This window comes from Elephas maximus, chromosome 4 (assembly GCF_024166365.1).
Source record: "Elephas maximus indicus isolate mEleMax1 chromosome 4, mEleMax1 primary haplotype, whole genome shotgun sequence".
Classification (NCBI taxonomy): domain Eukaryota; kingdom Metazoa; phylum Chordata; class Mammalia; order Proboscidea; family Elephantidae; genus Elephas; species Elephas maximus.
Window position 1 is genome coordinate 3,164,059 of NC_064822.1, and position 14,598 is coordinate 3,178,656.

Sequence of the window (14,598 nt, forward strand, 5' to 3'; positions counted from 1 at the left end):
AAGGTTAGGCTTAGGTTTATCTTGAAATTTATGTTAAGGATGAGGCTTAGGGTTAGCGTTAGGGTTAGGCGTTTGGGTTAAGGTTAGGGTTAGGTTTAGGGTTTGGGCTAGGGTTAGGTGTTTCGGTTAATGTTAGGGTCAGGTTTAGGGTAAGGGTTAGGGTTCGGTTTAGGATCAGGCTTAGGGTTAGGGTTAGAATTAGGGTTAGTGGTTAGGGTTAGGCTTAGGGTTAAGGTTAGGTTTAGGCTAAAGATCAGGATTTGATTTCGAGTCAGGTGTTAGTGTTTCGGTTAGGTTTAGGCTAGGGTTATATTTAGGGTTAGGTTAAGAGTTAGATTTATGTTTCCAGTTAAGGTGAGGGTTTTGGGTAAGTGTTACATTTAGGGTTAGGGTTAGGTTTAGGGCTAGGGCTAGGGTTAGGTTTCGATTTCGGGTTACCGGTTAGGGTTAGGTTTAAGTTTATGGCAGGGTAAAGTTAGGGTTAAGGTTTGGTTAGGGTTAGGGTCAGGGTTAGGATTAGGATTAGGTTTAGGGTGAGGGTTAGGGTCAGAGTTATTGTAAGGGTTAGGTTTGGGGTTACAGGTGGGCCAAGGTTAAGGTTAGGGTCAGGGTTAAAGTTAGGGTGTGCTTTAGATTAGGGATAGGGTGAAGTTTAAGATAGGGTGAGGGTTAGGGTTATGGCTAAGGTTTGCTTGAGTTTTCAGGTTAGTGTTAAGGTTATGTTTAGGGTTAGGAATAAGTTTATGGGTTCTGTTTACTTTTAGGGTTAGGGGTAGATTTTGGGTTAGGGGTAGATTTTAGGTTAGGGTTAAGTTCAGTGTTACGGTTAGGGTTAGGTTAACGGTTTGTGTTAGGCATTGTGGTTGGTGTGAGGATTAGGTTTAGGATTAGGGTTGGGTAGGGTTAGGATTATGGTTATGGTAAGGTGTTAGGGATTAGAGGAGTAGTTTTGGGTTAGGGCTTGGGTGAGGGTTCCGGTTAGGCATTGTGGTTCTGGTCATGGTTAGGTTTGGTTTAGGGTTAGGGTTAGTTTTATGATTAGGTTTAGGGTTAGTGTTAGAGTTAGGGTTAGGCTTTGGTGCTAGGGGTTAGGTTTTGGGTTAGGGTTAGAGTTAGGGTGAGGGATAGTGTTAAGGTTTAGGTTAGGTTTTGGTGTTATGGGTTAGGGTTTGCGTTAGGGTTAGTGTTATCTTTATGGCTTAGGGGTTTCAGGTTAGTGTTGTGGTTAGGGCTAGGGTTAGCATTAGGGTTAGGGTTGTGGGCTACGGTTAGGGGTTAGAGTGAAGGTTACGGTTAGTTTTACAGTTAAGGTGAGGGTTTAGGGTAAGTGTTATGATTAGGGTTAGAGTTCGAGTTAGGGTTAGGTTTAGGGTTAGGGTTAGGTGTAGGGTAATATTTAGGTTTACGTCCAAGTTTAGGGTTAGAGTTAGTGTTGTATTTAGGGTCAGAGCTAGTGTTCTATTTAGGGTCAAGTTTAGAGTTAGGGTTAGGTTTAGGATTAGGATTATGTTTAGGGTTAGGGTTAGGTTCAGGGCTATCGTAAGGGTTAGGTTTAGGGTTTCAGATGGACTAGTGTTATGGCTAGAGTTAGGTTTAAGGTAAGGGTTTTGCTTAGGTTTAGGTTAGGGCTAAGGTTAGGGTTAGGGTTTGGATGATGTTTAGGCTAGGGTGAGGGTTATTTTTATGGTTAGGGCTGGAGTTTGGGTTTGTGCTCACGTTACTTTTAAGATCAGGTTTAGGGTTTGGATTAGGGTTAGGGGTTATGTTTAGGGTTAGATTTACGAACAGGGTTAGTATTAGTGTGAAGTTCAGGTTAAGTGTGAGGGTTAGGATAAGGGTTAGGATTAGGGTTAGAATTATAATGTTAGACATTAGGTTTAGGGTGTTAGGTTTAGGTTTATGGTTAGGCTAGTCTTAAGTTTAAGGTTAATGTTAGGGTTAGGATTAGATTGGGGTTACTCTTCGTGTTAGAGTTAGGGTTAGGGATAAGTTTAGGGATAGCATTAGGTTTAGGGTTGGGGACACGGCTAAGGGTTAGGGTGTGTGTTAATGTTAGGTTTACCGTTAAGGAGAGGGTTTAGGTTAATTGTTATGGTTAGGGTTAGAGTTAGATTTAGGGTTAGGGTTAGGGTGAAGTTTCAGTTAATAGTGAGTGTTAGGGTTAAGGTTAGAGTTACGGTTAAGGTTAGTGTCAGGGTTAGGTTTAGGGTTAGGGTTACGGTAGGGGTAAGGTTACTGTGAAGGCTGGGTTTACAGTAAAGGGTAGTGCTGGGTTAGGGTTAGGGTTACGTTTAGAGTTATTGCTAGGCTTAAGTTTAGGGTTAGGGTAGAGTTAATGTTAAGGTTAATTTTAGGGTTAGGGTAAGGGTCAGGTTTAGTTCAGGGTTAGGGCTAGGATTAGGGATAGGGTTAGGATTGGGGGATGGGTTAGGGATTCGTGTGAGGGTTAGTGTCAGGTTTACAGTTAAGCTGATGTTTTAGGGTGTTACAGTTAGGGTTAGGGTTAGAGTTAGGGTTAGGATTAGGTTTATGCTTAGGATTAGGGTTAGGGTTAGGGTCAGGGTTAGGTGGAGATTTAGTGTCATGTTTAGGTTGTTTTTTTAGTTTTAGGGTTAGGCTTAGTGTGAAGTTTATTTTAATTCTGAGGTTTAGGGTTAGGGGTTAGGGTTAGGTTATGTTTAGTTTTAGGTTTGGGGTTAGTGTTAGCGTTAGGGTTAGTTTTAGTTTTGGTTAGGGTTTGAATGAATTTAAGGTAGGTTTAGCGTTATGGTTAGGGTGAAATTTTGGTTAAGGGTGAGGGTTTGTTTTAGGTTTAGGGTTAGGGTTAGAGTTCGGGTGAGTGTTTAGGTTTAGGTTTAAGGTTAAGTTTAGGTTTAGGCTAATGATTAGGTTTAGAGTTAGGGTTAGGGGTTATTGTTTCGGTAAGGTTTAGGGTAGGGTTCTGTTTAGGGTTAAGTATAGTGTTAGGGTAAGAGTTAGAGTTCCATTTAGAGTTGAGTGTTTTGGGTGTTACTGTTAGGGTTAGGGCTAGGGTTACAGTTAGAGTTAGGGTTAGAGGTTAGGGTTAGGTGTAAGTTTATGGTAGCCTTAATGTTAGGTTAAGGTTAGGTTAGGGTTAGGGTCAGGGTTAGGATTAGGTTTAGGGTGAGGGTTAGGGTCAGAGATGTTGTAAGGGTTAGGTTTAGGGTTACAAGTGGGCCATGGTTAAGGTTAGGGTTAGGTTTAGGGTTAAAGTTAGGGTTAGCTTTAGGTTAGGGATAGGATGAAGTTTAAGATAGGGTGAGGGTTAGGGTTAGGGCTAAGGTTTGCTTGAGTTTTCAGATTAGTGTTAAGGTTATGTTTAGGGTTAGGAATAAGTTTATGGGTTCCGTTTACTCTTAGGGTTAGGGGTAGATTTTAGGTTAGGGTTAAGTTCAGTGTTACGGTTAGGGTTAGGTTTACGGTTTGTGTTAGGCATTGTGGTTGGGGTGAGGTTTAGGTTTAGGGTTAGGGTTGTGTATGCTTAGGATTATGGTTATGGTAAGGTGTTAGGGGTTAGAAGTGTAGTTTAGGGTTAGGGGTGGGTGAGGGTTCTGGTAAAGCATTGTGGTTCTGACCATGGTTAGGTTTGGTTTAGGGTTACGGTTAGGTTTATGATTAGGTTTCAGGTTAGTGTTCGAGTTAGAGTTAAGGTTTGGGTTAGGCTTTGGTGTTAGGGGTTAGGGTTTGGGTTAGGGTTAGGGTTATTGTTAGGGCTCAGGGGTTCAGGTTAGTGTTAGGGTTAGGGTTACGGATAGCATTAGGGTTAGGGTTGGGGATACGGTTAGGGGTTAGGGTGAGGGTTACGGTTACTTTTACAGTTTAGGTGAGGGTTTAGGTTAAGTGTCATCATTAGGGTTAGAGTTAGGGTTATGGTTAGGTGTAGGGCAATATTCAGGTTTAGGTGGCGGTTTAGTGTTAGAGTCAGTGGTCAATTTAGGATCAAGGTTAGATATAGGGTTAGGGTTCAGCTTAGGTCTAGGGTTAGGATCAGGTTTAGGGTTAGGTTCAGGGCTATTGTAAGGGTTAGGTTTGGGGTTACATTTGGACTAGCATTATGGTTAGAGTTATGTTCAAGGATAGGGTTTGGGTTAGGTTTAGGTTTAGGGTTAGGGTTTGGATGAAGTTTAGGATAGGGTGAGGGTTATTTTTATGGTTGGGGCTAAAGTTTGGTTTTGTGTTCAGCTTAGTGTTAAGGTTAGGTTTAGGGTTCGGTTTTGGGTTAGGGGTTATGTTTAGGGTTTGGGTTACGCTTTGGTTTAGGGTTAGTGTGAAGTTTAGGTTAAGGGTGAGGGTTAGGATAAAGGTTAGGATTAGGTTTATGGTCAGGTGTTAGTGGTTAGAGGTATAGTTTAGGGTTAGGGTTTGGGTGAGGGTTCCGGTTAGGAATTGTGGTTCTGGTCATGGTTGGGTTTGGTTTAGGTTTATGATTAGGTTTCGGGTTAGTGTGAGAGTTAGGGTGAGAGTTAGGGTTAAGGTTTGGATTAGGCTTTGGTGTTAGGGGTTAGGGTTTGTGTTAGAGTTAGGGTTATCGTTAGGGCTCAGGGGTTTCAGGTTAGTTTTAGGGTTAAGGTTAGGGATTGCATTAGGGTTAGGTATGGGGGATACGGTTAGGGGTTAGGGTGAGGGTTACGGTTAGTTTTACAGTTAAAGTGTGGGTTTAGGATAAGTGTTATGATTAGGGTTAGAGTTGGAGTTATTTTTAGGCTTAGGGTTAGGTGTAGGGGAAGATTTAGGTTTAGGTCCAGGTTTAGGGTTAGAGTTAGTGTTCTCTTTAGGGTCAAGGGTGCAGTTAGGGTTAGGTGAGGATTAGGTCTAGGGCTAGGATTAGGTTTAGGGTTAATTTCAGGGCTATTGTAAGGGTTAGGTTTAGGGTTACAGGTGGACTAGCGTTATGGTTAGAGGTAGGTTTAAGGTTAGGGTTTGGGTTAGGTTTAGATTTAGGTTTAAGGTAGTGTTAGAGTTTGGATGAAGTTTAGGGTAGGGTGAGGGTTATTTTTATGGTTAGGGCTAGAGTTTGGGTTTGTGTCCAGGTTAGCTTTAAGGCTAGGGTTCAGGTTAGGGTTAGGGGTTATGTTTAGGGTTAGGGTTATGTTTTGGTTTAGGGTTAGTGTGAAGTTTAGGTTAACGGTGAGGGTTAGGATAAGAGTTAGAATTGGGGTTAGGATTATAGTTAGTGTTAGAGGTTAGATTTAGGATGCTAACGTTAGGTTTATGGTTGGGGTTGGGTTAATGTTAGAGTTGGGGTTAGATTAGGTTTAATGTTCGTGTTTGGGTTAGGGATAGGGTTAGGGATCGCATTAGGTTTAGGGTTGGGGATACGGTTAGGGGTTAGGGTGAGGGTTGTGGTTAGGGTGTGGGTTAGGGTTAGGCTTACAGTTAAGGTGAGGGTTTAGGGTAAGTGTTATAGTTAGGGTTCGAGTTAGAGTTTGGGTTAGGTTTAGGGTGAAGTTTCAGTTAATAGTCAGGGTCAGGGTAAGGGTTAGGGTTAAGATTACAGTTAGGGTTAAGTTTAGTGTTAGGGTTAGGGTTAGGGTAGGGGTAAGGTTAGGGTTAAGGCTAGGTTTACGGTAAAGGGTAGGGCTAGGTTAGGGTTAGGTTTAGAGTTAGAGCTAGTACTAGGGTTTAGGGTAAGAGGTAGGGTCAGGTTTAGAGTTTTTGTTAGTTTTAGGGTGGAGTTAAGGTTAAGTTTAGCGTTAGGGTAAGTGTTAGGTTTAGGTCAGGGTTAAGGTTAGGATTAGGGATAGGGTTAGGGTTAGGGAAAGGGTTAGGTGTTCGTGGGAGGGTTAGTGTTAGGTTTACACTTAAGCTGATGTTTTACAGTGTTACGGTTAGGTCAGGGTTGTAGTTAGGGTTAGGATGAGGTTTAGGTTTAGGGCTATATTTAGGGGATAGTTTAGGGTTAGGTTTAGTTTTAGGGTTAAGGTTAGGCTTAGGTTTATCTTGAAATTTATGTTAAGGATGAGGGTTAGGGTTAGCGTTAGGGTTAGGCGTTTGGGTTAAGGTTAGGGTTAGGTTTAGGGTTTGGGCTAGGGTTAGGTGTTTCGGTTAATGTTAGGGTCAGGTTTAGGGTAAGGGTTAGGGTTCGGTTTAGGATCAGGCTTAGGGTTAGGGTTAGAATTAGGGTTAGTGGTTAGGGTTAGGCTTAGGGTTAAGGTTAGGTTTAGGCTAAAGATCAGGATTTGATTTCGAGTCAGGTGTTAGTGTTTCGGTTAGGTTTAGGCTAGGGTTATATTTAGGGTTAGGTTAAGTGTTAGATTTATGGTTACAGTTAAGGTGAGGGTTTTGGGTAAGTGTTACATTTAGGGTTAGGGTTAGGTTTAGGGCTAGGGCTAGGGTTAGGTTTCGATTTCGGGTTACCGGTTAGGGTTAGGTTTAAGTTTATGGCAGGGTAAAGTTAGGGTTAAGGTTTGGTTAGGGTTAGGGTCAGGGTTAGGATTAGGATTAGGTTTAGGGTGAGGGTTAGGGTCAGAGTTATTGTAAGGGTTAGGTTTGGGGTTACAGGTGGGCCAAGGTTAAGGTTAGGGTCAGGGTTAAAGTTAGGGTGTGCTTTAGATTAGGGATAGGGTGAAGTTTAAGATAGGGTGAGGGTTAGGGTTATGGCTAAGGTTTGCTTGAGTTTTCAGGTTAGTGTTAAGGTTATGTTTAGGGTTAGGAATAAGTTTATGGGTTCTGTTTACTTTTAGGGTTAGGGGTAGATTTTAGGTTAGGGTTAAGTTCAGTGTTACGGTTAGGGTTAGGTTTACGGTTTGTGTTAGGCATTGTGGTTGGTGTGAGGATTAGGTTTAGGATTAGGGTTGGGTAGGGTTAGGATTATGGTTATGGTAAGGTGTTAGGGATTAGAGGAGTAGTTTTGGGTTAGGGCTTGGGTGAGGGTTCCGGTTAGGCATTGTGGTTCTGGTCATGGTTAGGTTTGGTTTAGGGTTAGGGTTAGTTTTATGATTAGGTTTAGGGTTAGTGTTAGAGTTAGGGTTAGGCTTTGGTGCTAGGGGTTATGTTTTGGGTTAGGGTTAGAGTTAGGGTGAGGGATAGTGTTAAGGTTTAGGTTAGGTTTTGGTGTTATGGGTTAGGGTTTGCGTTAGGGTTAGTGTTATCTTTATGGCTTAGGGGTTTCAGGTTAGTGTTGTGGTTAGGGCTAGGGTTAGCATTAGGGTTAGGGTTGTGGGCTACGGTTAGGGGTTAGAGTGAAGGTTACGGTTAGTTTTACAGTTAAGGTGAGGGTTTAGGGTAAGTGTTATGATTAGGGTTAGAGTTCGAGTTAGGGTTAGGTTTAGGGTTAGGGTTAGGTGTAGGGTAATATTTAGGTTTACGTCCAAGTTTAGGGTTAGAGTTAGTGTTGTATTTAGGGTCAGAGCTAGTGTTCTATTTAGGGTCGTTTAGAGTTACGGTTAGGTTTAGGATTAGGCTCATGTTTAGGGTTAGGGTTAGGTTCAGGGCTATCGTAAGGGTTAGGTTTAGGGTTTCAGATGGACTAGTGTTATGGCTAGAGTTAGGTTTAAGGTAAGGGTTTTGCTTAGGTTTAGGTTAGGGCTAAGGTTAGGGTTAGGGTTTGGATGATGTTTAGGCTAGGGTGAGGGTTATTTTTATGGTTAGGGCTGGAGTTTGGGTTTGTGCTCACGTTACTTTTAAGATCAGGTTTAGGGTTTGGATTAGGGTTAGGGGTTATGTTTAGGGTTAGATTTACGAACAGGGTTAGTATTAGTGTGAAGTTCAGGTTAAGTGTGAGGGTTAGGATAAGGGTTAGGATTAGGGTTAGAATTATAATGTTAGACATTAGGTTTAGGGTGTTAGGTTTAGGTTTATGGTTAGGCTAGTCTTAAGTTTAAGGTTAATGTTAGGGTTAGGATTAGATTGGGGTTACTCTTCGTGTTAGAGTTAGGGTTAGGGATAAGTTTAGGGATAGCATTAGGTTTAGGGTTGGGGACACGGTTAAGAGTTAGGGTGTGTGTTAATGTTAGGTTTACCGTTAAGGAGAGGGTTTAGGTTAATTGTTATGGTTAGGGTTAGAGTTAGATTTAGGGTTAGGGTTAGGGTGAAGTTTCAGTTAATAGTGAGTGTTAGGGTTAAGGTTAGAGTTAGGGTTAAGGTTAGTGTCAGGGTTAGGTTTAGGGTTAGGGTTACGGTAGGGGTACGTTTACTGTGAAGGCTCGGTTTATGGTAAAGGGTAGTGCTGGGTTAGGGTTAGGGTTACGTTTAGAGTTATTGCTAGGCTTAAGTTTAGGGTTAGGGTAGAGTTAATGTTAAGGTTAATTTTAGGGTTAGGGTAAGGGTCAGGTTTAGTTCAGGGTTAGGGCTAGGATTAGGGATAGGGTTAGGATTGGGGGATGGGTTAGGGATTCGTGTGAGGGTTAGTGTCAGGTTTACAGTTAAGCTGATGTTTTAGGGTGTTACAGTTAGGGTTAGGGTTAGAGTTAGGGTTAGGATTAGGTTTATGCTTAGGATTAGGGTTAGGGTTAGGGTCAGGGTTAGGTGGAGATTTAGTGTCATGTTTAGGTTGTTTTTTTAGTTTTAGGGTTAGGCTTAGTGTGAAGTTTATTTTAATTCTGAGGTTTAGGGTTAGGGGTTAGGGTTAGGTTATGTTTAGTTTTAGGTTTGGGGTTAGTGTTAGCGTTAGGGTTAGTTTTAGTTTTGGTTAGGGTTTGAATGAATTTAAGGTAGGTTTAGCGTTATGGTTAGGGTGAAATTTTGGTTAAGGGTGAGGGTTTGTTTTAGGTTTAGGGTTAGGGTTAGAGTTCGGGTGAGTGTTTAGGTTTAGGTTTAAGGTTAAGTTTAGGTTTAGGCTAATGATTAGGTTTAGAGTTAGGGTTAGGGGTTATTGTTTCGGTAAGGTTTAGGGTAGGGTTCTGTTTAGGGTTAAGTATAGTGTTAGGGTAAGAGTTAGAGTTCCATTTAGAGTTGAGTGTTTTGGGTGTTACTGTTAGGGTTAGGGCTAGGGTTACAGTTAGAGTTAGGGTTAGAGGTTAGGGTTAGGTGTAAGTTTATGGTAGCCTTAATGTTAGGTTAAGGTTAGGTTAGGGTTAGGGTCAGGGTTAGGATTAGGTTTAGGGTGAGGGTTAGGGTCAGAGATGTTGTAAGGGTTAGGTTTAGGGTTACAAGTGGGCCATGGTTAAGGTTAGGGTTAGGTTTAGGGTTAAAGTTAGGGTTAGCTTTAGGTTAGGGATAGGATGAAGTTTAAGATAGGGTGAGGGTTAGGGTTAGGGCTAAGGTTTGCTTGAGTTTTCAGATTAGTGTTAAGGTTATGTTTAGGGTTAGGAATAAGTTTATGGGTTCCGTTTACTCTTAGGGTTAGGGGTAGATTTTAGGTTAGGGTTAAGTTCAGTGTTACGGTTAGGGTTAGGTTTACGGTTTGTGTTAGGCATTGTGGTTGGGGTGAGGTTTAGGTTTAGGGTTAGGGTTGTGTATGCTTAGGATTATGGTTATGGTAAGGTGTTAGGGGTTAGAAGTGTAGTTTAGGGTTAGGGGTGGGTGAGGGTTCTGGTAAAGCATTGTGGTTCTGACCATGGTTAGGTTTGGTTTAGGGTTACGGTTAGGTTTATGATTAGGTTTCAGGTTAGTGTTCGAGTTAGAGTTAAGGTTTGGGTTAGGCTTTGGTGTTAGGGGTTAGGGTTTGGGTTAGGGTTAGGGTTATTGTTAGGGCTCAGGGGTTCAGGTTAGTGTTAGGGTTAGGGTTACGGATAGCATTAGGGTTAGGGTTGGGGATACGGTTAGGGGTTAGGGTGAGGGTTACGGTTACTTTTACGGTTTAGGTGAGGGTTTAGGTTAAGTGTCATCATTAGGGTTAGAGTTAGGGTTATGGTTAGGTGTAGGGCAATATTTAGGTTTAGGTGGCGGTTTAGTGTTAGAGTCAGTGGTCAATTTAGGATCAAGGTTAGATTTAGGGTTAGGGTTCAGTTTAGGTCTAGGGTTAGGATCAGGTTTAGGGTTAGGTTCAGGGCTATTGTAAGGGTTAGGTTTAGGGTTACATTTGGACTAGCATTATGGTTAGAGTTATGTTCAAGGATAGGGTTTGGGTTAGGTTTAGGTTTAGGGTTAGGGTTTGGATGAAGTTTAGGATAGGGTGAGGGTTATTTTTATGGTTTGGGCTAAAGTTTGGTTTTGTGTTCAGCTTAGTGTTAAGGTTAGGTTTAGGGTTCGGTTTTGGGTTAGGGGTTATGTTTAGGGTTTGGGTTATGCTTTGGTTTAGGGTTAGTGTGAAGTTTAGGTTAAGGGTGAGGGTTAGGATAAAGGTTAGGATTAGGTTTATGGTCAGGTGTTAGTGGTTAGAGGTGTAGTTTAGGGTTAGGGTTTGGGTGAGGGTTCCGGTTAGGAATTGTGGTTCTGGTCATGGTTGGGTTTGGTTTAGGTTTATGATCAGGTTTCGGGTTAGTGTGAGAGTTAGGGTGAGAGTTAGGGTTAAGGTTTAGATTAGGCTTTGGTGTTAGGGGTTAGGGTTTGTGTTAGAGTTAGGGTTATCGTTAGGGCTCAGGGGTTTCAGGTTAGTTTTAGGGTTAAGGTTAGGGATTGCATTAGGGTTAGGTTTGGGGGATACGGTTAGGGGTTAGGGTGAGGGTTACGGTTAGTTTTACAGTTAAAGTGTGGGTTTAGGATAAGTGTTATGATTAGGGTTAGAGTTGGAGTTATTTTTAGGCTTAGGGATAGGTGTAGGGGAAGATTTAGGTTTAGGTCCAGGTTTAGGGTTAGAGTTAGTGTTCTCTTTAGGGTCAAGGGTGCAGTTAGGGTTAGGTGAGGATTAGGTCTAGGGCTAGGATTAGGTTTAGGGTTAATTTCAGGGCTATTGTAAGGGTTAGGTTTAGGGTTACAGGTGGACTAGCGTTATGGTTAGAGGTAGGTTTAAGGTTAGGGTTTGGGTTAGGTTTAGATTTAGGTTTAAGGTAGTGTTAGAGTTTGGATGAAGTTTAGGGTAGGGTGAGGGTTATTTTTATGGTTAGGGCTAGAGTTTGGGTTTGTGTCCAGGTTAGCTTTAAGGCTAGGGTTCAGGTTAGGGTTAGGGGTTATGTTTAGGGTTAGGGTTATGTTTTGGTTTAGGGTTAGTGTGAAGTTTAGGTTAACGGTGAGGGTTAGGATAAGAGTTAGAATTGGGGTTAGGATTATAGTTAGTGTTAGAGGTTAGATTTAGGATGCTAACGTTAGGTTTATGGTTGGGGTTGGGTTAATGTTAGAGTTGGGGTTAGATTAGGTTTAATGTCCGTGTTTGGGTTAGGGATAGGGTTAGGGATCGCATTAGGTTTAGGGTTGGGGATACGGTTAGGGGTTAGGGTGAGGGTTGTGGTTAGGGTGTGGGTTAGGGTTAGGCTTACAGTTAAGGTGAGGGTTTAGGGTAAGTGTTATAGTTAGGGTTCGAGTTAGAGTTTGGGTTAGGTTTAGGGTGAAGTTTCAGTTAATAGTCAGGGTCAGGGTAAGGGTTAGGGTTAAGATTACAGTTAGGGTTAAGTTTAGTGTTAGGGTTAGGGTTAGGGTAGGGGTAAGGTTAGGGTTAAGGCTAGGTTTACGGTAAAGGGTAGGGCTAGGTTAGGGTTAGGTTTAGAGTTAGAGCTAGTACTAGGGTTTAGGGTAAGAGGTAGGGTCAGGTTTAGAGTTTTTGTTAGTTTTAGGGTGGAGTTAAGGTTAAGTTTAGCGTTAGGGTAAGTGTTAGGTTTAGGTCAGGGTTAAGGTTAGGATTAGGGATAGGGTTAGGGTTAGGGAAAGGGTTAGGTGTTCGTGGGAGGGTTAGTGTTAGGTTTACACTTAAGCTGATGTTTTACAGTGTTACGGTTAGGTCAGGGTTGTAGTTAGGGTTAGGATGAGGTTTAGGTTTAGGGCTATATTTAGGGGATAGTTTAGGGTTAGGTTTAGTTTTAGGGTTAAGGTTAGGCTTAGGTTTATCTTGAAATTTATGTTAAGGATGAGGCTTAGGGTTAGCGTTAGGGTTAGGCGTTTGGGTTAAGGTTAGGGTTAGGTTTAGGGTTTGGGCTAGGGTTAGGTGTTTCGGTTAATGTTAGGGTCAGGTTTAGGGTAAGGGTTAGGGTTCGGTTTAGGATCAGGCTTAGGGTTAGGGTTAGAATTAGGGTTAGTGGTTAGGGTTAGGCTTAGGGTTAAGGTTAGGTTTAGGCTAAAGATCAGGATTTGATTTCGAGTCAGGTGTTAGTGTTTCGGTTAGGTTTAGGCTAGGGTTATATTTAGGGTTAGGTTAAGTGTTAGATTTATGGTTACAGTTAAGGTGAGGGTTTTGGGTAAGTGTTACATTTAGGGTTAGGGTTAGGTTTAGGGCTAGGGCTAGGGTTAGGTTTCGATTTCGGGTTACCGGTTAGGGTTAGGTTTAAGTTTATGGCAGGGTAAAGTTAGGGTTAAGGTTTGGTTAGGGTTAGGGTCAGGGTTAGGATTAGGATTAGGTTTAGGGTGAGGGTTAGGGTCAGAGTTATTGTAAGGGTTAGGTTTGGGGTTACAGGTGGGCCAAGGTTAAGGTTAGGGTCAGGGTTAAAGTTAGGGTGTGCTTTAGATTAGGGATAGGGTGAAGTTTAAGATAGGGTGAGGGTTAGGGTTATGGCTAAGGTTTGCTTGAGTTTTCAGGTTAGTGTTAAGGTTATGTTTAGGGTTAGGAATAAGTTTATGGGTTCTGTTTACTTTTAGGGTTAGGGGTAGATTTTGGGTTAGGGGTAGATTTTAGGTTAGGGTTAAGTTCAGTGTTACGGTTAGGGTTAGGTTAACGGTTTGTGTTAGGCATTGTGGTTGGTGTGAGGATTAGGTTTAGGATTAGGGTTGGGTAGGGTTAGGATTATGGTTATGGTAAGGTGTTAGGGATTAGAGGAGTAGTTTTGGGTTAGGGCTTGGGTGAGGGTTCCGGTTAGGCATTGTGGTTCTGGTCATGGTTAGGTTTGGTTTAGGGTTAGGGTTAGTTTTATGATTAGGTTTAGGGTTAGTGTTAGAGTTAGGGTTAGGCTTTGGTGCTAGGGGTTAGGTTTTGGGTTAGGGTTAGAGTTAGGGTGAGGGATAGTGTTAAGGTTTAGGTTAGGTTTTGGTGTTATGGGTTAGGGTTTGCGTTAGGGTTAGTGTTATCTTTATGGCTTAGGGGTTTCAGGTTAGTGTTGTGGTTAGGGCTAGGGTTAGCATTAGGGTTAGGGTTGTGGGCTACGGTTAGGGGTTAGAGTGAAGGTTACGGTTAGTTTTACAGTTAAGGTGAGGGTTTAGGGTAAGTGTTATGATTAGGGTTAGAGTTCGAGTTAGGGTTAGGTTTAGGGTTAGGGTTAGGTGTAGGGTAATATTTAGGTTTACGTCCAAGTTTAGGGTTAGAGTTAGTGTTGTATTTAGGGTCAGAGCTAGTGTTCTATTTAGGGTCAAGTTTAGAGTTAGGGTTAGGTTTAGGATTAGGATTATGTTTAGGGTTAGGGTTAGGTTCAGGGCTATCGTAAGGGTTAGGTTTAGGGTTTCAGATGGACTAGTGTTATGGCTAGAGTTAGGTTTAAGGTAAGGGTTTTGCTTAGGTTTAGGTTAGGGCTAAGGTTAGGGTTAGGGTTTGGATGATGTTTAGGCTAGGGTGAGGGTTATTTTTATGGTTAGGGCTGGAGTTTGGGTTTGTGCTCACGTTACTTTTAAGATCAGGTTTAGGGTTTGGATTAGGGTTAGGGGTTATGTTTAGGGTTAGATTTACGAACAGGGTTAGTATTAGTGTGAAGTTCAGGTTAAGTGTGAGGGTTAGGATAAGGGTTAGGATTAGGGTTAGAATTATAATGTTAGACATTAGGTTTAGGGTGTTAGGTTTAGGTTTATGGTTAGGCTAGTCTTAAGTTTAAGGTTAATGTTAGGGTTAGGATTAGATTGGGGTTACTCTTCGTGTTAGAGTTAGGGTTAGGGATAAGTTTAGGGATCGCATTAGGTTTAGGGTTGGGGATACGGTTAGGGGTTAGGGTGAGGGTTGTGGTTAGGGTGTGGGTTAGGGTTAGGCTTACAGTTAAGGTGAGGGTTTAGGGTAAGTGTTATAGTTAGGGTTCGAGTTAGAGTTTGGGTTAGGTTTAGGGTGAAGTTTCAGTTAATAGTCAGGGTCAGGGTAAGGGTTAGGGTTAAGATTACAGTTAGGGTTAAGTTTAGTGTTAGGGTTAGGGTTAGGGTAGGGGTAAGGTTAGGGTTAAGGCTAGGTTTACGGTAAAGGGTAGGGCTAGGTTAGGGTTAGGTTTAGAGTTAGAGCTAGTACTAGGGTTTAGGGTAAGAGGTAGGGTCAGGTTTAGAGTTTTTGTTAGTTTTAGGGTGGAGTTAAGGTTAAGTTTAGCGTTAGGGTAAGTGTTAGGTTTAGGTCAGGGTTAAGGTTAGGATTAGGGATAGGGTTAGGGTTAGGGAAAGGGTTAGGTGTTCGTGGGAGGGTTAGTGTTAGGTTTACACTTAAGCTGATGTTTTACAGTGTTACGGTTAGGTCAGGGTTGTAGTTAGGGTTAGGATGAGGTTTAGGTTTAGGGCTATATTTAGGGGATAGTTTAGGGTTAGGTTTAGTTTTAGGGTTAAGGTTAGGCTTAGGTTTATCTTGAAATTTATGTTAAGGATGAGGGTTAGGGTTAGCGTTAGGGTTAGGCGTTTGGGTTAAGGTTAGGGTTAGGTTTAGGGTTTGGGCTAGGG